The following is a 27,181-nucleotide window of genomic DNA, read 5'->3' as shown; positions in this document are numbered from 1 at the left end:
ACTGAGAGACAACGGCAAGGAGACAAGAACCCTGGACTGTCAGACAAATCCAGGGAATGCAGCAGAGAAAGCAAAAGCAGCGAGAAAGCAAAAGCAGCAGGGGCCTGGTCAGGGAGCAAAGATGGAAATGAGCAGAGCAACTGGGAACCCCTGTGAGAAAGCATGGCCAGAGAGGAAACTAGGACATGGGACCGGATGGACAGCAAATTGTATGGGCGGGGGGAAGGTCTCCAAAGTCCATAGAGAATCAGCAATTTGGCTAAAGCATGTATGAATAATTGGGAATTAACTGTATACACAAAAGATTTCACCTCATTTACCACAGCAGCTAGATAAACATCATACTAAATTAAATAAGAGGCTATTCACCCACAACCAAACCGAGACCATTTGTCTTCATTCTCTACTAAGATTTTTAAAGAAATTTCAACATGCCTTTGCTGTCGCCCTCCCAATCTGTATAAGGCCCCTGTTTGTTTGTCTTGATGAGGTCGATTCCACTTCTCAAGACTGAAGTCTGAATAGCACTACATTAATCCAGATGCTCTTTCTAAAAGTCTTTCAAATTCAAAGATTCCAAACGTTAACATAAAGATACTCAGGGACCAGCTGTTGCAATTAACAAATTGTTTATATGTTCCTTTCTGTTGGCTTAAAAAGTACTAGAAGGAATTTAAAGCAAGATGAGACTGTCATTCAGATTTGGGAGTTTTAAATAGATGGTTTTCATGTTGTTCAGGCTAAAAATAATAGTGTGTATGTCAGACTTCTTGTAAACAGGCTTCAATTCACAAGACTCAGTCTAACTAAGTGGCAGTCTCACCATGCTGTAGAAAACAAAGCATGCAGAAACCAAATTATTTCTGGAATAAGCTCAGTATTTGGAAACTTAATCATTTAGACCTGTCTCTCTAGAGAACAAGAGTAGTCTTCCCCAAATATGCTTGAATGCCTTGGATCCTAACAGGTTCAATAATGAATTCGCTCTTTGGTAAAAGAGAATGAGAGTCATTCTGCATGCAGAGGTGTGAAAGTGGCACAGTCTTCACAGCCCCCACCACATTCCTCCCACCTAAGGAGGTGCCACAGAGTACAGACACATTTCCCGCAATGGGCATCTTTTTCTGCACCCATGAATGGATTCTCAGTTCACTGATGAACTCGAGAGTTTTCCCCGTAAATAACACATTCCTAAAACATGCTATATCAACACTGAATGAGTTTCACTGGCAGCTCCTACTATTCCATTTCAGTACTTCTGCAACAGCAAAAGCCTTCTATTCCTAGGACATCGGGAGGCTTCCCACCCCGCGCCCCACCCCTCCCCCAGACAGTGTCTTGCTCTGTTGCCCAGGCAGGAGCGCAGTGCCACAATCACAACTCAAACAGCCTTGACATCCCAGGCTCAAGAGAGCCTCCCACCTCAGCCTCCTGAGTAGCTGGGACTACAGGTATGCACCACTATGCCTGGCTAATTTCTTCTATTTTTAATTTTTTTAATTTTTTTTTTTTTTTTTTTTTGTAGAGATAAAGTCTCATTATGTTGCCCAGGCTGGTCTCAAACTCCTAAGCGCAAGTGATCCTCCCGCCTCGGCCTCCCAAAGTGCTGGGATTACAGGTGTGAGCCACCACACCACGCCTACAGAAGGCTTTAAACATTTCCAACGTGAGTCATACAGTAGCTCAAAAATTACACGTTGTCTTCTCTTACAAGCAGTGACTTCAAAGAACACATCAAATTCTTCCATATGGTTGTTTACTTCTTGTAACTTCATAGAGAAGTCTCTATTAAGGTGTTTGGTAACCCTTGGTTTTTATTTTTAAATGGTTAAAGTTTAGGACCCCCACGATAAAAGAATCTGTGATACAAAGCTTGGGAACACCTCTAGAGAGATGTCCAAAAGAAGCAACAGATAACCTTATGACAAGCAGAAAAGGGAGTTCTATAAACTCCCTGTCTTTTAACCCCTGAGCAAATGTCTCAGCGTATTCTGCCATCGTTTCGCTTTATCTCTAACTCTATACTCTAATTCCAGTTTTTTTTCCTCTGACTTCTGAAAAGGGGAAAGGGAAATTGCCTTGAGAAAAATAGTTTTCTATAAATGACTTCATTTAAATTTTCTCACAACACACTAAAGAACCATTTCAGTGCCAACATTATACAGGCACTAAATTAATATAAGTGCCCAATTAATATAAGATTAAATACAGCTATAGTAAAACTGAAATCCTCAGAGTAGAATACACCCTAAGTAACTCACTCCTAAACTTTCCTTATTCTTTCATTGAGGAAATGTCGAAGAATATGAAAGAAGCGAAATAGGTCCCTTATATTTAAATGGTGACCATTTGCAAAACCATGACTTAATAGAACAAGTGGAAAATAGATGACCTGAGCGATATAAATGCATATAAAAATAGGCACTGAAACATCAACCAGTATGTCTAAACCTATATATTTATGTTAAGCTATTTCACAGGTAAGGTTTTTAAAGAATCTGGGAGTTCCCCAGGCAAGGTCTTGGAACCCAGTATTTTTGCTGGATTCCCATAGAAAGATATCTCTTCAATACCAGTTCTACTTCATTTCTTCCCTGGGACCAGTCAGATATGCTCCTACCCCCAGGAAACATATTCCTCCAGGAACAATGACAACAAAAAAGGATCTTTGAATTATCCCTCAGATTTGTAATTTTGGACACTCTTTACTTTGTCACACTAAAAATAACCCAGAAATTGAAATCTAGGTAATTGTAGCTATTCCTACTTTTAATCTTAGATAATCTTTACTTAGCTGTTCCTTACTTGATCCCTTTTTTCTTCTTTTTAAATCTAGAAATTGAGATCTAGGTAAGTTTTAGTCATGGGTTAGGTACAGGCACACTTGACAAAAAATTTCCCACAGGCAACAAACAAGAAATAGACAATGCCTATTTTGAGAGATGCTTTAGAAAACACATATCAAATTCTAAACCCCTTACGCCATCATCTGCTTACTGACAGCAGTAAGAGCTGCTAAATGACTTTGGTGTTTGGGTGTCTGAATGCTGATAGCAGAGCATATGTTTGCAGGCACACAATATTTTCTTTTTATGAGAGGCGAAGGAGGAGGAATGGAATGATGGCTAGGCACAACTGCTCTCTTAAAATAATAAACCTTAAAATGTCTCTAGTCAACCACAGCATACCTATTTTGCTACAAACATATCTACTTTCACCATACTTCCACCTCTCATGCTGGCTTCCATTTACGTCCCAGGACAGTGGTGCTAAAGTACAGGGCAGACATGGGGTAAAACCCTGTACACATCTGGTGTTTATAGGGGAAAACCCCACTATTGGATTTTTTTTTTTTTCATTTCAAAGTCCTTTCATTAGTAATGTATACAGCTGTTTTCTCTTGGCTAATAATCAGAACGGCAACATTCATGCATGCTGACTCCAGGCATAAATAATATGCCATGCTGTTTGTGCTCAGCTGTAAAGAACTGGAATTCTGAGAGTCAGGGGAGATGCCTCTGCACTTTCCAAAAAAAAAAGTTAATACAGCTGTTTTCCTCTCAGGAATGCCAAAAGAATGCAATTCCTCCCTCTAAACCTCCCCCAACCCCATCTCCACCAATACTGTGTTCCCTGTTCATGCCAGTGTGCAAAGAGAGTTTTAAAAAGATACCCCATTCTTTAATAAAAAGAATAGAGAAAAAAATACTGGGCATCGAAGTTTCCAGTAGTAATATGTGCCACATCTACAACAAGGAAAAAACGAAAATGAAGTGGGATTTTCTGCTAAATAAGAAGTGTGCACACTAGACTGTAAATGACATAAAACACCAGTTAATTTCAGAGAAGATAAATACATGCTTTTGAACCAGGTGTTTTTAAAGTCTCCATCAGCACTTTCCAAGCCTATCTTAATATAATTACATGAAATGTTTATGTACTTGTCTGGCATGTTGCTTTGTTTTCTAAATAAAGGAGCAACTTCAGTTTGAAATAATGGACACAGGAACCTCCACTTTCCGTTTCTGTAGGCTTCTCCTCTCAGCTCAGCTTACCACTTTTGTAGGGCCACATAGACCCTGCACAGAAGGCCTTTGTATATAGGTCTCAGCCACATATCTTCATGCAGCCCCTGGCAAAGTCCTCCAAGGAGTCCCTTTATTTTCTGACTGAACACAAAGGTTTTATCTTACAGTAAACAGAGAAGACATTTAACATTAGAGCAATACTAAGACAGTAATACCATAAAGGTGGCTCAAAGGTTTGCATAATGAATATCTATTGTCTTGGTTTCAACTCAAAACTAGCTATTTAAAAAAAGAGCTCAATAATGGGAAGGTACTGTTTCATTACCTGAAAGTTACATTTACAAAACATGTTTCATCTGAGCCCTTCTGCTGACTTATCTAGGCAGCTTGGAGAAGACAACCACGCAAAAGGAGTCGAAACAATATACAACCCTATTTCTTTATAATATTCCCCACAGTCTCAATCCACTTGTAGCTTGCCTCTTTCATAGTCTCTGCCAAGCCCACCTGGCTACTGGAACAGGTAGGAGGGGTACCAATCAGGTATCTCTTTTTCTTCTCTCCCAATCAGCTCCAGGGATCCTATTGGAATGGAGACTGGGGACAACTACAGGGATGTACGAAATAATTCATTTACAATCAATACATTGCTTGCAAATTCAGTTGCTTACAAATTCATTCTTGCTCATCTTTCTGGTCCCCAACCACTGTCACAGCAAGGTGAAGTCCTGGTATCTGCTTTGGCCCAAGAAGAGCCTCCTGGCAACCATGGTTTGTTGAGTTGGGCAAAGCGGAACACGGGGGAAGGAGAGAAACAAACATATGACCTGTCCACAGTCCCAAATATTCTATATTCAACTGAGAGTAACAGAGGAGATACTGCCAGTTCCTTGGAAGGAAAATGTTGCAGGAATCTTTACAGAATTAGGAAATAATTTTCCCCTCTGGGCTTACATTTATATTTTCAATAAAAGCTAGAGGGGAGGAAGAAAACAACTTTGCTTATATTTTTAATATACTTTTTAAATAACATAGATAATGAAATTTAAACAAACAAAAAAAATAGATTGGAATGTTAGGAGCTCCACTAGAAGCCAGTTCTGTGTAAAACAGCAGGGGACGGGACAGAAACCGCAGCTGCAGTGGCTTACATTGATATGTTGGAGTCAAGAGTGGCTTTTAGGTTCCCTTAGTTTAAAAAATCCTATTTTAAGTTTAATCAAGCAATGAATTTCCTTCTTTGTGGCAAAGCATAAAATGTAAAGACACATGAGAATTTTATAAAGTGCCATTTAAATGGGAATAGGAACAGTCAGCTTTTGGAATGGGGAACAAAGTAACTCATCCACTGGAAGTGAAATGAGCAGAGCAACCTGCTAGGCACCTGTGCAGCTTTTCTCACTCACTCGTAGGTAACATGCTTCCCAATGAGACCAGCTCAATGCAGCCCACTCTTTGAAAAGTGTGGGTATCATAAAGTCATTCCCTGTAAGACGGTTTCTCTGCCTGCGTGGCCCCATCCATGGAGTGGTTTTTAATTACTTGATACTGGCTAAGTAGCCAGGAAGTCTGACTCATCTCCACTGCTCTTCAAGGTTGCTCTCCAACAAAGTTACCTAATTCCTGCAATAAACAAAACTAGCCAGCTTAAAAAACATCACTCTAGGAAGCATTTAACCCCTGCATTTATCTTAGTATCTTGTTACTGACTACACTGTCCAATGCCTCCACTACCAAACATACCAGTTAAATCCTACAGGCAGGCCTCACTCAGCAAAGATCATTCTGCAGAAGGCTGCAGCACATTCCGGAGCCCCGCTCAGGCAACCCCTTCACTTGCTCCTTTGGTGGGCTCGAGTATGCCCCTGGTGGCACTGAGGTCGACATGGCATTCCACATCCTCCAAGGGTTCAAAGCACCTTTTGGACAGACATGACCGAGTGCTGACGTGGGCTTGCTGGTGAAGAACCTCAAACATCAGTGATGCACTCTGGGGTGTGGCTGAAAATACGAATGTCTGACACAGACAAAACTTTTATGTCAAGGTAGGAGAGGGAAAAACACTTGAGCAATCTAGCTTAGCTCTTACAACAGTGAGCCAAGCTGGGCACAGTGGCTCACGCCTGTAATCCCAGCACTTTGGGAGGCCGAGGCGGGCGGATCACAAGGTCAGGAGATCGAGACCATCCTGGCTAACACAGTGAAACCCCGTCTCTACTAAAAACACAAAAAATTAGCCGGGCGTGGTGGCGGGCGCCTGTAGTCCGAGGCTGAGGCAGGAGAATGGCATGAACCTGGGAGGCAGAGGTTGCAGTGAGCCGAGATCGCGTCACTGCACTCCAGCCTGGGCGACAGAGTGAGACTCCGTCTCAAAAACAAAAACAAAACAGTAAGGCCCACGTAAAAGTATCTACAAGTGGGACTAAGTTATCAAATGCTCCATTATTCATTATACAGACACACAGACTACCACCAGGTGACTAAAAATGAGTGAAAGATCAAAAGTTTTAACTCAGAAGCCACTCTGCCTCCCTAAACTCTAAAACTTTATGAAATTATTCTAGAACTGCTTATATGCAATAACATTTACACACAAAAGGCTAAATGATTATTATAAAAGGCTTTTAGCTAAGAGACAGGTGTTGGGTAATCACTGGTTTATAAAGCTCTATCTAATTAAAACTTGCTAAAAATAACCCAAAACACCAAGTATCTTATAAATCGGTAGTTTCACCATAAACATTATGAGAGTTCAATTTACTTCTACACTACGGCCTTCCTCTGTGCCTCAATTCTTCCTCACTGTTGTCTCCCTATCTCCTAGCTCTTTCTTCCTCTCACTATGGTTAAATATAGAGATAACCCAACAACACAAAAGATGGCAGTATTCAATCGCCTCCCTATTTCTAGGTATCCCAGTGGGCATGTCATGGTAAATATTTATCAACCAGCTCTATCAGGAAAAACAGAGTGGGGGACAGAGACCTGGATTGTAATGTTTACCAGTTTCCCTGGTATAAAAATTCCCACCATGGCCAATTTCAACCCAACAACACAACATCACTGAATGCAGAATTAGAAAAAGATACACAGGCCAGGCACTGTGGCTCATGCCTGTAATCCCAGCACTTTGGGAGGCCGAGGCAGGCAGATCATCTGAGGTCAGGAGTTCAAGATCAGCCTGGCCAACATGGTGAAACCCCGTCTCTAGCAAAAATAACAAAAATTAGCCGGGAGTGGTGGCAGCCGCCTGTAGTCCCAGCTACTCCGGAGGCTGAGACAGGAGAATCACTTGAACCCGGGAAGCAGAGGTTGCAGTGAGCCAAGATCGCGCCACTGCACTCCAGCCTGAGTGGCAGAAACTCCATCTCAAAAAAAAAAAAAAAAAAAAAAAAGTAAAAGAAAAAGATACACAGCAGCACAGTATTTCCATCACACAGACATGATAGAAACTTTAAAAGCATAGATATATAGCAACACTTGAAATAACAGGAAGCGATGAGTATATATTATCAGTTATTAAATATAATTTAACTTGTAAGCTTGTATATTTTAACATTCAACAATGACTATGTTTAACAACCGCTCATAGAATGTCTGAAAATTTAACCGTCAGTTCTCGCATGTGATAGAAGCTATCACCAGCATACCACTGACATGTCAGCTCAGTACTACTCCATCCTACTAGGGCAAAGGTGCCATAGAATGGTAGAGAAATATGAACTCCTTCTCTGGTTCCCACAACTTCAAAATAGCAGGAATCAGCATAAAAGAAAAGAGGGCTAATCTGGTAGAGTCTTTTTATAAGATGAGTAGGAAAGCAGGAAAGGCAGACTGCTGTATGTGACCACCAGGCTTACAGGAGCAAATCATGCTGGGATATGGCAATATGTATAACAGCTGGTATCAGTTTTACTTTTTTCTAGTTGCTTTCACTGACTAAATATAACAATTTGAAAAATGAGGGTAAAAAGTGCATACATAAGATTTATTATATGCTCATACTATGAGCTGCCAAAGAATACAGTCATTAGCACCAGCATGTTCTGTATAGAGAAAAGACCTACATCATAGCATTACAACAGCTGCCAGGTAAACACCACTGGAATATGTCCACTTTTTCAGAGAGGTGTAACTCGAAATGATCTCAGAACAGTGGTCCCCAACCTTTTTGGCACCAAGCACAGGTTTTGTGGAAGACAATTTGTCCCATGGACATGATGCGGTGGCAGGGCTTTGGGATGAAATCGTTCCACCTCAGATTATCAGGCATTAGATTCTTATAAGGAGCACGCAACCTAGATCCTTCACATGCGCAGTTCACAATAGGGTTCGTGCTCCTACGAGAGTCTAATGCCACTGCTGATCTGACAGGAGGCAGAGCTCAGGTGGTAATGCTTGTTTGCCTGCCACTCACCTCCTGCTGTGTGGCCTGGTTCCTAACATGCCACAGACAGGTACCATCCATGGCCCAGGGCTTGGGGACCCCGGTCTTAGAAAACTTAAAAGTACTGCAGTGAAAAGAGCTCATAGGCTTTGGAAGGCCTAAAAACTACATGCAAATCTCAGTAGATTCCATTAACTAGCGATGTTATCTTAGGCAAAAGTAAAACCAACCAGTATATCCACGTGCCAGGGCAGCATGGTTTATACTGAAGACACAAGGGTGAACCAGGCAGAACCAGTGAAACTGCAACCCTCTTGGAGTCTATATTCTTTTTGAGACAGTCTCATTTTATTGCCCAGGCTGGAGTGCAGTGGTGCCGTCTTGGCTCACTGCAACCTCTGCCTCCTGGGTTCAAGCGATTCTCGTGCCTCAGCCTCCCGAGTAGCTAGGACTACAGGTATGCGCCAACATACCCAGCTAACTTTTTTATTTTTAATAGAGATGGGGTTTCGCCATATTGGCCAGACTGGTCTTAAACTCCTGACCTCAGGTGATCCGCCTGCCTCAACCTCCCAAAGTGCTTGGATTATAGGCGTGAGCCAATGTACCCGGCCCTTAAGTGTATATTCTAGGGTACAAACAATGCAATATTTAAGAGCTCTGGTTTCCTCATCTATAAAATAGGCTAGTCACTATTCCAACCTTGCAGTGCTACTGGGATAATTAAATGAGACAATGTAAACGGCATAAAGAACATTTTTCACTTTTCCTTCACTATCTAAATGTGCTTCTTTCGTAGAAAGCAAATGACAACAATATTTTCTTTTTTAAAATTATCTTCTCTGGCAAAGATATGAAGAGGAACAGAGATAAATGGACCCCCACCCCCGCCCACCCGCCAAATTCTGAACTCTTTGAATAGGTTATTAGGAGACTACCAAGAGTTGTTTGTTTTTCCAGAGGCAAGGTCTCCCTATGTTGCCCAGGCTGTAGTGCAGTGGCTATTCACAGACACAATCACAGGGCTCTGCAGCCTCAAACTCCTGGGTTCAAGCAATCCTCCCACCTTAGCCTCCTGCATAGCTGGGACTACAGGCACAGGCCACTGTACCTGGCTAAGAGTTCTTACAGGTCTCGATTCTTTAGCTATTACCTTAGACGGTCGTAATTATTCTTTAGAGAAAAATGAACACAGGATTCTCGTGGATCTAGATTCCAGCAAGGCTGGAACAAGCAGACTGTCACGAGAGCACACACATTTCTCAAGTGAATCACTTTAGATGGTAATGGTAAGGAGCATTTCAATGGTGGGAGGTCAAACCGCTCTACACACCTTATATGGTCTCACACAATCCTGTGAAGGCGAATAATCACTCATTCATTTCATTAAGTAATTCCACAAAAAATTTAGAGGGCCTCCTCTGTGGCAGATACTGATTGAGGAACTAGAAGCATATAGCAGTGATCAAAATAGTCCAATATATACTGGGAAAAGTCAAAGGTTCACAAGCCCAGCTATAAGATGGTGGCCCTCCCAATTCCGATGAAATGAGTGGCTTCGAAATGATGGCTTTTTTCACCAATGTAAAGCAAATTTGCAAAGACTACTCTTCTTCTCTAGTAGGAAAGGTCTAAAGGATTCTATGTTTCCTAAATTGCCAATATATTTATTAATATAAATCAGAGCACTTTAGGCCCTTCATGCATAAAAGATTAGCTCTCATTCACCTAGGAAACAAATATTCTCAAAAGAATAAAAGCAACCATTTGTTAAAAGAACAAAATGAAACACTCCCTTCTGATAACTAAGGTAGTTTTTAGTACATATATATGTTAAAATATTCCTGAATTTCTGAATCTAATGTAATTATTATGAATATTATAGGAAAACTCAAGAGAGTGAACATTCGTGTCATGTAAGTAAAAAATGCCTGGCAGTTTCTCATTTTGGTAACTACTTGTAAACATTATTCTCTAATGTGGACATCTTCTGAGATGGTTTATATAATGGGATCTTACTTGTGGGAAACAGAAGAAAAATTTATTGACCTTAGAACTAAGATTTCATGTAGTTAAAAACGAAAACTCACTTCTACTCTGTATAGTACAGTATGAAAGTTCAACCTACAGTATGAAAATTCAATCTAGAGTGAGTTTATAAGATATTGCAATTATTAAATATATTCATGGAACAATAAACTATTTTTTGGTATAAAACATATTCAATTACACAACCAAAACAAAAAAATGGAAAGCTATTCAGCAGTCCCATTTAGATTCCCAGTGTCAGTAAAGAATCTGCTGAATTCACTTTTCCTTGAAACTACTCCCTCTCCATCAACAAAAAAATTAATTGACATACAGAATTGACTTTTGGGTAGGCTTTTCTTACAGCAGGTAGAACATAAATATTCCTGGCTAGATGTGGTGGCTCACACCTGTAATCCTAGCACTTTGGGAGGCTGAGGTGGGAGGATCGCTTGAGGTCAGAAGTTTGAGACCAGCCTGGGCAACATGGTGAAATCCCATCTCTAAAAAAGATACAAAACTCAGCCATGGTGGCGCATGCCTGTAGTCCCAGCTACTCCGGAGCCTGAGGCAGGAGGATTACTTGAGCCCAGGAGGTTGAAACTGCAGTGAGCCATGATCGCGCCACTGCACTCCAGCCTGGACCACAGAGTAAAACCTCTGTGTCCAAACAAACAAATAAAACCATAACTATTCCTAAGATATCTTGAAAAATATATAATACTTAAGAGTAAGGTGAGCACGTGTTGCTAACTGAAAGCCATAATAGAATACTTGCAATGAGACAGAAAATATTTCCCCCCATAACAAACTTAAATTCATCTACATTCAGGAACTGGAAACAAACACAGTAATTTGTTACCTTTTCTTTCTAACACAGTACACGAATCACCTGACAGGACGATATATTACTTGTAGTTATTTCTTTTAAGTTAAAAAACAAACAACCAAACAAAACAGCAAAAGCTCCAGTGAGAATGCACTACATATTATGAAACTTTGCTCTCATAGAAGTCACATGCTGAGTATTCGGTCAATTCTTAATCTCATACAAATAAAATTCTGCTTTCACCCCATTTCTTCGCACTTAAATAATCTTATTTGTTCTCATTAAATTAAGCAAGATTTGTTTTACGTTACTATTAAGTTTTTTTAAGTTTTAGAATATTGAGTTTTCCTCAGTAAACTTCTTCCTCTGGCAAAAAATGCCACATCTTTCAGCACTTTGGCCCACATGTACACTCTGACACACTCATGCACACACACATATAGGTATTACTTCCTAATATTGAGAATACTTTGAACTAGATGTTGTAAATTCCTCTTAGGGATAAATACTTAATTCACCATAAATAAATGACAATTTATATATTGGGCTTAGAATCAATATGAGCAAACTACAGACTTATTGCTTGTAGCATATCAAGTTGGTAAACTAAATAAGCAATTCCATAAATTTTAAATTTTATTATACAAAAATGTGTAAGGCCAGATAAAACCATAGGATCAAAAATAATCTGACAGTACTCATCATCTAAGTGATCAAGTTCTCAGTTAGAATAACCTAAAGAATGCTACTAGCTCAATGAATTTTCACTAGCCCAAATATGATTTTTCAGGTAACCCAATGTCCACTTTTCTTTGAGAAAATGAAAAAATCTATAACTGCAAATGCACTGGGTGAAAATGTAAAAGTAATAATAAAACTCAAGTGAGATTAAATTTAAACCACAACAAGATACTGCTACAGAAGCAACCAACAGACTGTCAAAACTGCTAAAAGTCTGAATGTACCAAAGGCTGGTAATGCTGTGGGAGAAAAGATTACAACATTTTTAAAAAGACTCTGGCATTATCTAGGAAAGCAGTAATTCTACTCCTTGGTAACTATTTTGAAGAAACTCTTACAGACCTGAAATATCCACAAGAATATTCATAGCAGCCCTGCTCATAATACCCAAATATCAGAACCAACCTAAAGGTTCATCAGGAGAACACAGAAGCTAGAAAACTACACAGTAGCAAAAAAGAAAAAAAAAAATGAACGAACAGCTACCCACAATATCTTTGAAATGTTAAGCAAAAGAAGTCACTGAAGAATACATATAGTATGGTTCCATTTATGTGAAGTTCAAAAACAGGCAACTTCAACCTCATGTTTTGGGGTAGCGGGGTTGTGTGCGTGCATGTGTGTGTGTTTGTACGTACAGTAAAACTATAAAGAAAAACAAAATGATACAAAGAAAAGGAAAATTATCAAAAAGTGATTTAATTTGTTAATGATTATTAATGTTTACAATGCTAACATATTTTCAGTCATGTTCATTATTAACTGTTACTTAGAACTGTAAATTTCTACTCTATGATGTGGGTGGGTTATATGGGTGTTTGCTTTATAATTCTTTTTTTTTTTTTTCCTTTTATGAGATATAGTCTTGCTCTGTTGCCCAGGCTGGAGTGCAGTGGCATGACCATAGCTCACTGCAGCCTCAAACTCCTGGGCTCAAGTAATCCTCTCATCTCAGCCTCCCAAGTAGCTAGGACTACAGGTGTGCACCATCATGCCCAGTTAATTTTTTAAAAAAATTTTTGTATAGACAGAGTCGTTGCCCAGGCTGGTCTCAAACTCCTGGCCTCAGGCAATCTTCCTGCCTCAGCCTCCCAAAGCAATGGAATTACAGGCATGAACCACCATGCCCAGCTATTAATTATTCCTTATACATATATTTTATGCATTCTTATGTATGTGTGACACATCTCAAGATTTAAAAGATTAGATTTGAGCTTCTACAACAATTATTTTTGTGGTATCATGGTGGTTTGGTTAGTGCTATGATCAGAAGTCAAGGTAAGAGACAAATAGACAAGCTGGTCCTAGCACAGAATTTCATTACAGCTCAGAGCCATATCATGGCTAACCATACCCTACTTCCTTAAGTATGTGAATGCCGATCCCTGGCAGGAAAAACATCAACAATGCAAAGGAATTAAAAAACACATCAAATTGTATTACAGACCAAAAAAAAAAAAAAACAGGTAATAACAGGTGTTGACAAGAATGTGAAGAAATCGGGAACCCTCATACACTGCTGGTGGGAAGATAAAGTGGTACAGCTGCTTTGGAAACAGTCTGGCCATTCCTCAAATGGTTAAATACAGTTACCATAAGGCCCGGCAATTCCACTCCTAGGTATATACCCCAGAGTAATAAAAATATATATTCACCCAAAAACTTGCACATAAATGCTCATAGCCACAGTATTAATAGCCAAAAAGGGGAAACAACCCAAATGTTTATCAGTTGATGAATGGATTAATAAAGTGTGATACATCCATATGCTGGAATATTATCTGGCAATAAAAAAATGAAGAACTGACACATGCTACAAATACCCTTAAAAATTATGCTAAGAGGCCGGGCGCGGTGGCTCATGCCTATAATCCCAACACTTTGGGAAGCCGAAGTGGGTGGATCACCTGAGGTCAGGAATTTGAGAACAGCCTGGCCAACAGGGTGAAGCCCCGTCTCTACTAAAAATACAGAAACTGGCTGGGCATGGTGGTGCATTGCCTGTGGTCCCAGCTACTCAGGAGGCTGAGGAAGGAAAAATCGCTTGAATCTGGGAGGCGGAGGTTGCAGTGAGCCGAGATCACACCACTGCCCTCCAGCCTGGGTAACAGAGAGAGACTCTGTCCCAAAAAAAAAAAAAAAAATTATCCTAAGAGGACAATCACAAAATACCACATACTATATGATTCCACTGAAATGTCCAGACAGAATAAGCAACTCTCTAAAGATAGAAGGTACATTACTGGTGGCCTAGTGCTGGGGATGTAGGGGAATCAGGGGTAACTGCTAATGGGAATGGAGTTTTGTAGGTGATGAAAATGCTCCAAAACTGACTGTAGTGATGGATACACAATATACGAAACCACTGAACTGTATGCTTAAATAGGTGAATTGTATGGTATGTGAATTATATCTCAACAAAATTGTTATGAAAAATTGCATTACAGGTGATCACTGCCACAGTCAAGGCACAACAGTGTCAGACATTGTCAGGCTTCGGTAAATACATGCATGTGTCCAGTGAACTTCTACATTCAGCAGCTGAGAGAGATCTGACTGGCTAGTCGTAAACCTAAAAGCTGTATCAAATGGCTTTGTTTCCAATTCCTGGTCTGGTAATCAATAGGTTTTGATTCTATTCATCAGAGGCTGGGCCAGAATCCATGTTAGCCTTTAGAATGCTCTAAATCATATATGCATGCAAAGCAGTTTTCTTCTACAAGTGACCCACAGCACTCTTTTCTGAAGTGATTTTCCAGGACTCTCCATGAGAGGAAAATCTGAAACTCACTAAATTCATTAACCAGAAGGCTTCATTGTGCTTTCTTGACTTCATATGTAGAGATTTTTTTCCAAACCACACTGGAAAATAACAGGATTGGAAAAGCGATCAGTCGGTTCACATTCCATCCCACCAATATTCAACAGCCTGCTCAAATTCAGATGTGAAATTAAAACACTTCCAATGGGGTTCAATCCTGCTTCTAATGACAGTTCTATATAACAGTTAATAATGAACACAACTAAGAAATTACAGAAATAACATACCAAGAATAGTCACTGACAAAAATAAGATTAAAAAACAAACTTTCTACAAGTAAAATTCAAAATTACTCCTGGTTCCCTCCTTTTTTGGTAATCTTATGCTGTTTCTCTTTTCTTTTATTTCTTTTGAATTTATTATATCTTGATATATACTATGCACATTGGAAAGTTCACAAAAATTCTTTCAACGGCAAATTCGGGACAAAAAAATAAAATTAAATCCAAAGGCAAAAATAGGAATTCCTTCCATTACTCTGGATTTATGACAGTTGTGGCCAATATAAATGTTTAGTAATAATTTGCTATTATGCAGCATCTTTATTTTTAAAACCTGATAAAAATAACCAAAGGCCAATATTATAACAATAAAAGTTTAATTCTATTCTTTATAGATGAGTATACTATAAAATACATATAGATTATTCTATTAATCCTGCTCCACTATTGGATCATGGCCCCCTAGCCCAAACTGACATTTCTGATTTACAGTTGGCTGTAAATTTCTCTGTTCCAGGGCAACTCTAAAAGGAGCTGGCCAATATTAGTGAAATTCGGAAAGCAGTATTCATGCCCTTGATTGTTAGCAGCTCTTCTGTAAGATTTCACATGACTTCTTAGGGTTGGGGTGTAAACCCTAGAAGATGTTAACATAACCACAGCAGGGACCAGTCCTAGTAGCAGGCTGGTGATGAAAATGAGGAACAAAGCCACAGAGAGGGAGCCAAGGGAAATGCAAAGTCAGTCCCTGGGAGGCACAAGAGGCAGCTCCGCCCCTGTAAGTGGGAAGCCAAAATCCACAACAGGCAAGGCCCAGTGAGCACAGCCTATTTCAGTCTAATTCCAGGCAAAGGTCTATGAACAGAGGTTCCTATTCTAGGGAGCTGGAAGGCGGCATAGTTTTGTATAGTGTGTAGTATTGTGTAGTAGTAATGCCCACTGCTGCCCTTGGCTTCAGGACCATGCCAGATGAAAAAGAGTGAAAACAGGTTTACAGGCAGGCAAGAAGGCTGACAGAGTCTCCACCGGTGAGGCTGATTCTGGTCAACCCCTGCTGGCCTCCCCCACCTTCCCAGTGACCCAGGACAATCTGCAGATGTGCCAGCCCATTTATAAAAGGGTCCTGATTTTCCTACCTGTAAAATGTGATGGTTAAATGAATTGACCTCTACCACCTCTCTAAGTCTAAAATGGTGTAGTATCTATGTTATCTTAAGATAAAGGAACATATATAAGGCTTCAGTACAGCAGATGAGATTTCTTAAAATACACAAACGAGTGGCTAACTTTTTAAAATGAATCCAGAACCTAACTTTTTTCTCAAAACCTTTTGCTCATATGGCTTTTATGATCATCAATAGCTATTACTGACAAACCCAAACAAACCCAAAGATCTAGACTTCATTATCAATCCAGGCTTCAGAGACAGCTGTACAGAACTTTAGACTTACAAACCAAATTATTACTTAACTCATATTCACTTTTCTGAATATTTACTTTGTGGTTTTCCTACTGATTTTCTCAGAATAAGTTGGAGATGAACCAAAGCTCCTAAATAACTCTTGGTTATAGGCACTAGTTTACGGAGAGCTGGCATCTCTCTCTTGGGTCCTTATTTACCTAAATATCTCAAATAAAATTCACTTTAGAGTGAATAGGATGCAATGTTAAGACTTACTATGTAGCTACAGTAATCAAGACAATGTGGTGTGGGAGGAGGGATACAGCGATCACACAGTTCAACCAAGCCAGGAACAGAGGACCTGGAAACATACACACACCAATATACCCAAGTAATTTTCTTTTTTGAGACAGGGTTTTGCTCTGGTTGCCCAGGCTGGAGTGCAATGGTGCGATCCTGGCTCACTGCAACCTCCGCCTCCCAGGTTCAAGCGATTCTCCTGCCTCAGCCTCCTGAGTAGCTGGGATTACAGGCATGCGCCACCACGCCCAGCTAATTTTTATATTTTTAGTAGAAAGGGGGTTTCACCATGTTGGTCAAGCTTGTCTCGAACTCCTGACCTTGTGATCTGCCCGCCTCAGTCTCCCAAATGCTGGGATTACAGGCGTGAGCCACCATGCCCGGCCCCAGATGATTTTTAACAGAGGTGAAAAGTGATGCAAGGGAGGAAAACAGTCTTTTCTAAAATATTGCTAGAGCAACTGGACATTGATAGAGGAGGTGCGAAAGGAAGATAAGGGAGGAGGGAGAGGAAGAGGGGAGGGAAGGAGGAGGAGAAAGAGAAGAAGAGCCTTTCAACCTAAACCTCACACATTATACAAAAATTTACTCACAATTAATCATAGACTTCCATGTAAAACTATAAAACTTGTAGGGAAAACAAAAAGGAAAAAAATCTTTGGAGTCTGGGAGTAGACAAAAGTCTTTAGACTTCACACCAAAACCGTAAGAGGAAAAATTGTCAAATTGGATGTCATCAAAATGAAAAACTTTTTCCCTGCAGAAGAACCTGTTAAAGGAGGGAAAGACAAGAAAGTATTTGCAAATTACATATCCAAAAAAGGCCTTGTGTCTAGAATATATAATGAACTCTCAAAACTCAGCAGTTAAAAAAAAAATTCAAACAATCCTATTAGAAAATGGGTGAAAAACAAAGGCCATTTCATCAAAGAGGAGATAAGGAAGGCAAATAAGCACATTGAAAGATGCTCAAGATTACTAGCCATTGAAGAAATGTAAATCAAGGCCACAGTGACCATTAAAAATATCAGACCAAATGCTGACAAGGATGAAGAGAATCGGGATCACTTGTACATGGCTGATAGAAACATAAAATAGTACAACCACTCTGGAAAATTTCGTCAGTTTCTTATAAAACTAAACATTCAATTATAATAATAGGCTATAGCAGTGTACTCTTGGGTACTGTCTTAGTCCATTCAGGCTGCTGTAACAAGACTACCATAGACGAGGTAATTTAGAGATGATAGAAATGTATTGCTCATGGTTCTGGAGACTGGGAAATCCAAGATCAAGGCACCAGCAGATTCAATGCCTGGTGAAAGCCCGTTCCTCATAGATGGCACCCCTCCATGTGTCCACACAGGGTAGAAGGAGTGAAAAAGGTCCCTCTGGTCTCTTTAATCATGGCACTAATCCCATTAATAAGGGCTGAGTCCTCATGATAAAATCAGCCCCCAAAGGCCCCACCTCTTAATACCATCACGTTGGAGGTTAAGTTTTAACCTATGCATTCTGGGGGAACACAAACATTCAGACCTCAGAAGGCATTTATCCCAAAAAACTAAAAGTCATGTTCAAGCAAAGCCAGAACTATCAAATGTCCTTCAACAGGTTATACTGATTCATGTATATGATGAAATCCTGCTCAGCAATATAAGAAATAAGCTATTGATACACAAAACAAATGGATCTCAAAGAAATTAGGCTGAGAAAACAGGCAATCTCAAAAACTTATATCCTGTGAGATTTCATTTACATGACACTATTGAAATAATTTAGAGATGGAGAACAGATGGGTGGTTACTAGGAGTTAGGGATAGCAGGAAGAAAGGGGAGTGGCTATAATGGGCTAGCACAAGAGAGCCTTTTGGTGCTAGAACCACTCCATATTTTAATTATGGTAGTGATTATTACAAATCTGAATGAGTTCCGTGGACTGTACTCATGTCTTATTCCTGATTTTTATATTAAAATATAGTTACGCAAGATGTTACCATGAGGCAAAACTAAGTGAAAGATACATGGAACTTCCCTGCACATTTTTTGGCACTCCTTAAAAATTCATGATTATTTCAAAATAAAAGTTTGAAAAAAAAAATACCAGGAGCTTTGGTACCATCTTGGGTTCATGTTCTGGCTCTACCACTACTTTGGATAAGTTAGTTGGCCTATCTGGACCTTTGTTTCTTCATGTTTAAAATAAGGAAAATAATATTTGCTGGCAGCTTAGTGAAACTTAAGAAGAGAAAAAGAAAAATAACAACAGATTTCATCTCAGATAAATGGGACCAGATGGCAAGGTATTTTTCAAGAATAGTATCATATATGATACTGCTTGTATAATTAAGTTACACAATCCCCTTACAACTTTTCACAGTCCATTGATAAATGTGACTTTTCTTTTTGTAGACAAAATTAGGTTTATACTTAAAAGCACTGTTATTAGAACAATAGCCATGTCACCATGCAGACCGGAATATTGAGGACAAGTAAACTTCTGATAGTCCGTAATCTGATGAAACACACCTCAAAAGGTTAAAAAAACATTCTACAAGGATAAGTGATTTGACCTGGAATTTGATACGGTTCATTTCCACATCAAGATCAAACAGATTAATTAGCTGCTTTTTAACCAAATAAATACTGGTTGCTTTAGAGAGCAGAAAGTGGGGAAAAAAAAAAAAAAACAACTTCAAAACTCAGCACTAGCCACTTTTCTCTGTAGATCCCTTTCATGGTTAGGTTTTCCAGGTTCAATTAGCAAAGGATACATACAAAGAAACGTTCAAGATCTTGGCTAGCAACTTGACACCCTCAGGCCTACCTGGTTCCTTCTTGCAACGCAACGGAAATTCCTGTGCCAGTCACTTGCTGGCTGCAGATCCCTGCCAGCCCATGTGAAAGCAGCTGCCAGCCTTCAGGCAGCAACCTGCCTGGCTACGTCTTGCGCACACTTCCTCTTGCCTCCATCCAAGACCAGAGGGAATGGCCACTTGGAGCCGATGGCTAATGGTGGGAACAACAGCAACTCGGAGCCAGATTTTGTCAAATTGTATTTGAGAAAAAGGAGAGAGGACAGGATGCCAAACAAATGACAGCCTTAGTTCTATTGCTCAAAACAATTTTGTTTATGCAATTGATGATGGCAAAACACATGAGATTAATAAAAACTTTTTTTAATAAGGCAAAGAGACTTGTGAGGCTTTGTGAGGGCTCTGAAGTTTCATTTAAACAAAGAGTCTCCTGAAAATCTGTAATGCAGAAATTATCTCATTACCATCACACAAAAGAATGATCACCCCCCACTGACATGGCCTCCTACTCGCAGTTGTATTTGAAGAATAGATTTACCAAAAACATTTAGAAAAAGAGTCTCTGGGCAATTTTTTTTCTTTTTCCAGTATAAGTTGAGGAAAAAAGCATATAGTTACATATACAGCTCTTCTGCCACTGCAACGGATTAACAGATAAGGCTGTTTCTCCCCTTCTAGTCCCGGACCAAGTACAAATCCAGCCTACAACAGTAACAACAAAATACCATAAATGATGTGGGTAACTTTCTAATTCCACCAAGGCATGGTTCAAGAAAATCAGAGCCTCTTTAAAGGAAATCAAGTGACTTTACTGAAAATGTAAATAGGCCTATTACATATTTAATATCCCATCCTCTCCATTCACTCCTATTTTGCTCTCTTTTCTTACAAAATTGTTTGCCCTGGGCAGAGGCTTCTGTTGACTGAGTTAGAGGGCAGCAATAGGAGAAAATGGCTTCCAGGAAAGGGGAAAACACTGGAAAACCTGGCCAATGTAAATCATTTCCAAAATCTGTTTGTAAACACAAGTCCACCTACCTACTAGACTTGAGGCTATGCAGGAAAGTCAGTGCTGAACCCAGGAATGAGGTCAGTATGACAGACCTGAATCTGCCTTGGTTCTGTTCCATAACTAGGCTGAACAATCCAGAAAACAAATGCAAGTGAATTGTGTAGACAACTGACACACCAGGAACTAAGGGTTACACCATATACGAAAACTCATCCAACAATCAGATTGGGATGCCACAGCTGTAAAGAGAATCAGGGAATCAAACTGCTTTCCTATCTCCAAAGAAGAATCCTCCATGAGAGGGACTTACTGAAGCTTAAACAGAGAAAACTGAGAAAGATTTTCCACTATCTAAGTCAGACAGTCTCCACATTCTCCCTATGGCCTTGGCTGGGTATTTGAGGATCATCTTTGACTAAGTTCTCTTGGTAATTTTCCATATCCAGTTTCTGTAACTTAAAAACTTAACCATACTTTAAAATGCTAAGGGCTCTTCCTTTCAAAGCTTCCCTCCATCTCCAATCCTACTGCCGCCCCCCAGTGACCTCACACCTAGACTAATGAAACCACCTGGGCTGTTCTCTGTGGTTTCCAGCTCTCTGACCTACAAACACATAGAGTACATCACCAGACCCCGACTTGTCCCACCAGCACCCCACTTGTTCCCACGCAGGGTGGGAAGCCATTACAGCAGCTCCTGGAGAGATCACAAAGGCTCAAAAGCAGGAGACAGATTAAAGTTATAAAACTTTTATTCCCAGGCACCTTGAAAGTTATCATAATGACCTAACACCGTGACCCTACCAAAGGTAAAATTCCCTCACCTATAAAATTAAGGTTGTAGATCTGATCAGTGGTTTCTCAATTAAGTACGCAGGAGTGTGGAATGGTCAGGGGAAGAGTTTCCAGGGCCACTACTAAAAGAAAGATGAGCAGCTAGGCTCCGGCCTCTCTGCCCTCAGTCAGCTCCACCTGCACGTTTTGTACAGTGGGCTTTCAGGTGGGAGTAACTGAAGACAAAGTTCTACGATCACTTCCTAGAAGAAACCATAGCCTGGGCACGGTGGCTCACGACTGTAATCCCAGCACTTTGGGAGGCCGAGGAGGGCGGATCACGAGGTCAGGACCATCCTGGCCAACATGGTGAAACCCCGTCTCTACTAAAAATACAAAAATTAGCCGGGCGTGGTGGCACGCACCTGTAGTCCCAGCTACTCGGGAGGCTGAGGCAGGAGAATGGCTTGAACCCAGGAGGTGGAGGTTGCAGTGCGCCAAGATCGCAACATTGCACTCCAGCCTGGTGACAGAGCAAGACTCTGTCTCAAAAAAAAAGAAACCATTAACGGTCTCGATCAGATTACAATTAAAGTCCCATCTCACTCTAAAATTCTGTGATACTATGACTTTTGGGGGGCCTATTAGAAGACAGTAACAAGGAGCTGTCCTGGATGCCTTCAAATAAGCAAACTCAAAAAATATTCAGTAGTGGCTGAAACAGGCGCATATCGAGCATCAAGTGGGAAGCTGACAGCACTGAAGGGAAAACTAGGCCACAGGATCTGCTCCTGAGCAGTTTCTCAGAGTCCTTTTCTCCAGTTCCTACCAAGTTGAGGGAACTTTTTCCACCAAGACACAAACTCTAGTCTTTTGGTTTAGGTTTTTGTTTCTTTACTACCTGTCTGCAGGATAGGGCTAAGAGCTCACATCGCCACCAACCTGTGCAACAGTGTGGCTGTGAAGGCTGCAGTCCAGTCTGGCCTCCTCAAAGCATCCTCTCAGATGTCTGAGACAGACTGGGGCTTACCCCAGAAGGTAACTCCTGCTGATAAGAAATCCTTCCTAGGGCCAAACAAATCACTGTTTGACTCTTGAGGCATTCTTCACTCCTGTTTTTCTTCCTCCTCCTTCCTTCCTATAAGAAAGGTGTCTTTTAAGTATATCTACCAGGAAACCTGAATAGTTAGGCGCTTTCCCCTCTGAATTTGTTCCGTATCCCGCTGGTGATTCATGCCCCCAGCCTGCTCCTTCCTCAGTACACTGAGGTGGCTCTGTTCTGCTCAGTTGTGGGAGGCCACGTCAGCAGGAAACAGCACTGGCTGCCAGGTCACATTCAAGACAGTCTGGAGCAAGGCAGCGTGCAGCACATGCAGGACAGAGGCCGCCTCTGTGGTTTCTCCCAAGTGCAGGGAGCACTCGGCTTGGAAAAAAAGGCTGGCCTCTGAGCACTACAGCGACACCAGCTCAGGGGAGACACAGAATACTATCTTTGAGACTTTCCCCGTTTTTCAATGTTCCCCAGATAGTCCCAGCTGTAGAGTTATTATTTTCTCTTCTTCTCCTTTTCTTAGAGGGCTTACTGTACTGTATCCAAATTCACATTTGGAAAAGGCTGCCACAAGCCAAATCAAACTTCATCGTGGCTTTCTGGCTCCCAAGCCCGACAGAGGAAATTCTGCACACCCCATCAACCAATCTCAGCGGTCCCGACACCCATGAGTCAGGATGGAAAACCTGACCCAGGGGCCGACAGAGAAAAGTGGTCACTACAGGCCTTTTTCCTTCTAAACACATACGGTAAACACAGTAAACAAAGAAGCCATGCCAGATGTCATCATAATACCTCACAGGATGGATTCACGACAAGCAGCAAATGAATTGTTCTGTGCAAAGAGACAATGACGATACCACATTTCACGTAGCTGGCCCAGTGAGTCCAAAATCAATCCTCATGTAAACCAACATGAGTAAGGGGAAAGAGCTGAAATAGCAGGGCTCCTACGCACCTGGATTCCTAAGCATTTTATTTGTTGCAAATTTCAAACAGGGGTCCTGTGAAAAGAAGAAGTGTGATTTTTCTCAGAAACTTTGTAAGTTGAGCACGTTCCCCTCTGCTATCAGGGGAAGGGCTCTTGAAAGACAGCCCCAATGTCAAAACCTTCTCTCCAAAAATACCAGGTTTGAAGAAAAAAAAAAAAAAGCCCTTCCCATGGAGAATGTGAGTAGCAGAAACAGGAGAAAAAACAGGAAACAGGAGGTGAAGACAGGGAGTAGTTGAGGACATGAAGGGTACGGAGAATGGGCAATGGATGGAGAACGGACAGGAAGCAATGCAACACACCCGTGGAAACACAGCAAAGGCAGTCTGATTCTGATCCTGATTCTGACAATTTTGCCAGGCGCTGCGCTACTACTGAGAAGGCGTTAAGTACCCCATACATACACACAGAAACCCAAATGCAAAAGGAGTGGGGAGTGAATGGGTGAGGCTTCTAAGAGAGGTCTACAGCAATATGGGTATGAAGAGTGAGCCAGTAAAGGGAGAAAACCACACAGAGCCTGGAGGCCACCTATGGCTGCAAAACCAGCAATTTTTGTGAAGAGGAATTGGCAGCCAAAACAAACCGAAATGTTATATAGGTACTTAGAGAGTTGGTGATGTAAAAGGTATTCCTTTTTATTTCCAGTCATTTGTGAACATGAAGAAGCCTGACAGACCCTCTAAAGTGAGCGGCCAATTCATCAAACCTGGTGATCAGACAGGGACTGAGTATCCACAAGTGGATATCACCAGCTCCTCTACTGATGGGGAGAATGAAAATATGAGATTCTGCTACCTTTTAACTTACTGAAAACCAGAGAAATACAGTAAGCCCTCACATAACGTCATCCACAGGTTCCTGGAAGCTGCAACTTTGAGTGAAATAACGCATAGCAGTTTTTCCCCTCATCAATGCTGTAACAAATCCACGTCGAAGGAAACAACGCAACTCAAGGACCTGTTATATGTTTCACTTACAGTTTCCAAGAACCTATCCACAACATTACATGAGGACTTAGGGTATTTCAAGTTTAATTAGCTACCGCAGGTTTTAAATAAATATACATTTTCATGGAAGAAAAATCACCTACTAATCTAGGATAACATTTTAAAAGCATTTCCAAAATTAAAACTACCAAATCTCAAATACTTCTTGTACATCTGGAATAAATTTAAATTAGTTATTATGCAAGTGAAGTATCTAGAGGCAGATGGGCTAGATCCAAAGGTAATATATCTCTCTTGGTTAACACTGTAGGAATAAAAAAAGAGGTTGGGGGAGTGGGGAGTGGAGTCGGGGAGATGGTAAGTAAAGAAAGCTAAATAGTTTCCATATAAAGTTAGAAGCACATTTAGATTGCTGAACTGGGTTATGTAGTTTTTAATAGGATAATGCTACAACAGCAAACACGTGAACAATGGAAACCTTAAAATTATTTAAAACCCAAAGTGTAGACTTTACCAAAAGGTTAGACAAAGCAGAACACACGGAAGTGGTAGCACTGGCAAATACACACTCACACATATAGAGTGTGTGTGTCTGTATGAGTACACACAAATATGCATACATATGCACACACAAAAAATAAATAAGGCTTTCGGCATAATGAGACAAACTAACAAAGAATATCACAAGATTATGACTTGTATGTAAGTCCTCCAGGGCATATTTAGAAGCAATGATGTTTAAACAAATTAGTCATATTTCTACAACTAAGGAGATTGAATAGAAAGCTATCTCAATTTTTTCATACACACAAAATGATTATGCAAACACAAACTTAGAAAAAAAACCTATGTAGATTTGTTATTTTTTAAAAAATATCTAGATGAGAAAAATAAAGAGTAGTGTATTTTATGGATTATTTGAAACTTGAAGGATAAACACTTGAGCGGATGGACACCCCATTCTCGATGATGTGCTTATTTCACATTGCATGCCTGTATCAAAACATCTCAGGTACCCCATAAATATATACACTTACTATGTACCCACAAACTTTTTTTAAATAAAAAATTATAAGCATATTTCACCGATTCCAAGTACCTTTTTCACATTTTCACATCTCCTGAAAAAGGAAGTCAACTTAATCGGTGGTGTTATCTCTTTTGTAGAGACATTAAAAAAAAAGAATGATGCATTTAAAAACCAATGGCATAGATTTGACAAAATGACACCAAATAATACTAAAAAACCAACTGGAAAAGGACAACTATGTGTAATGCCCCATAGATAAGAGACAAGCAGAAAGGCCATCCCATCTAGCTCAGCAGATAAGAGGTGTACGCATGGGGGATGGGGAGTCAAGACACACACACATCCTTTAGCTGAGGCAGTACACCTAAAATGAAAAGGTACCACTTCTCTGTTTTAGAGTTTTTTCATTCACAAATAATTCAAAACCTTAAATATTAGACATAAAAGTTAAATCTACAATTTTTTTTGAAGTGCAACGTAAACTAAATACTTATGACAATACTATCTTTAAAAATATTCTGGGACCCAATAATTGTATCTAAATCTCTGAAGGTGAGGCCCAAGCATCAGTATTTTTAAAAAATCTCTAGCTATTCAAACATGCAGCCAAGTTTAACAACCAGTGAGAGAAAGCACCCGACATGGCTGGGCGTGGTGGCTCACACCTGTAATCCCAGCACTTTTGGAGGCCAAGGTGGGTGGATCACAAGGTCAGGAGTTCGAGACCAGCCTGGCCAATATGGTGAAACCCTGTCTCTACTAAAAATACAAAAATTAGCTGGGCACGGTGACGGGCACCTGAAGTCCCAGCTACTCGAGAGGCTGAGGCTGGAGAATCGCTTGAACCTGGGAAGCGGAGGTTGCAGTGAGCTGAGATCATGCCACTGTACTCCAGCCTGGGTGACAGAGCAAGACTCTGTCTCAAAAAAAAAAAAAAAAAAAAAATACACCCAACATACAAAAGGTATACACAAGCTTTTTTAAAGTAGCAATTATTAAAACAAGAAAAATCACACTGGATTAATTTTCTTTCCTGTTGTTACTAGTCAAGAGTAACATATGCTTATAAAATTTTAGAGAAATTTATGTAGGACCTAAAGTAAGGTCTCAATGATAATTTAAAATCTCACTTTCAAGTAGAAAATCCTAGATAATTAAGCTCTTGAAATCTGCCCACACTTGAACCTATTTAAGTAAAGCTTTAAGTATTTTCATAAAAATTAGGGATATATAAACTGCAGAGAACGCCACAGGAATTAAAGAAAGAAAAGAGAAAAGGGGTGGTAAAAATAATTTTAGAAATTATCTGTTCTAATCCTCTTATTTTAAGGTGAGAAAACTGAACCCCTGATCAATGGAACCAGACTAAATGGTAAGGAATTGAAACCTGTATCTGGGGACCCTCTTCCTCTTCTCACAGCCAGAAGGTTTCAAACCGTTAGGTGTCTTCATTTAAAGTGGAAGAGAAAATTTAAGAATCTAGTTAATTGATTTTTTACTGTATAAATTCAAGTCCAATGACTTTTCACGTGAATTTCATAAAAACAAACAAAAACAGCTGCACATAACAAAGGGTCTGTGGAAGGTGCAGAGTTAGTAAGATTTGTATCAGTGAAGGGAAACAGGCTTGAAACAAATTTAAAGAGGCCAGACTGGTAAGGCTATTTCACCCTTCCTGTTGAGCCATTTCCTATGTCTCCTAAATACATTATCCAGAGCTACTTTTCAGCACTTTGTCTCAAATTCTAAAGAATCTCATTTTCTTCAAAGTCTGCTCTATGGTTAATTACTTGCCTTCTA

The 27,181-nt window shown here is 40.2% G+C and overlaps 1 protein-coding gene across 5 annotated transcripts in view; it reads right to left on the bottom strand.

Annotated features, from left to right (window-relative positions):
* Positions 1-27,181, bottom strand: part of FNDC3B (fibronectin type III domain containing 3B) — a 361,399-nt gene that overhangs the window by 225,325 nt on the left and 108,893 nt on the right. The gene's annotated exons all lie outside the window — the stretch shown is intronic.

This window comes from Pan troglodytes, chromosome 2, assembly GCF_028858775.2.
Source record: "Pan troglodytes isolate AG18354 chromosome 2, NHGRI_mPanTro3-v2.0_pri, whole genome shotgun sequence".
NCBI lineage: Eukaryota > Metazoa > Chordata > Mammalia > Primates > Hominidae > Pan > Pan troglodytes.
This window is presented reverse-complemented; position numbering and strand designations above follow the sequence as displayed.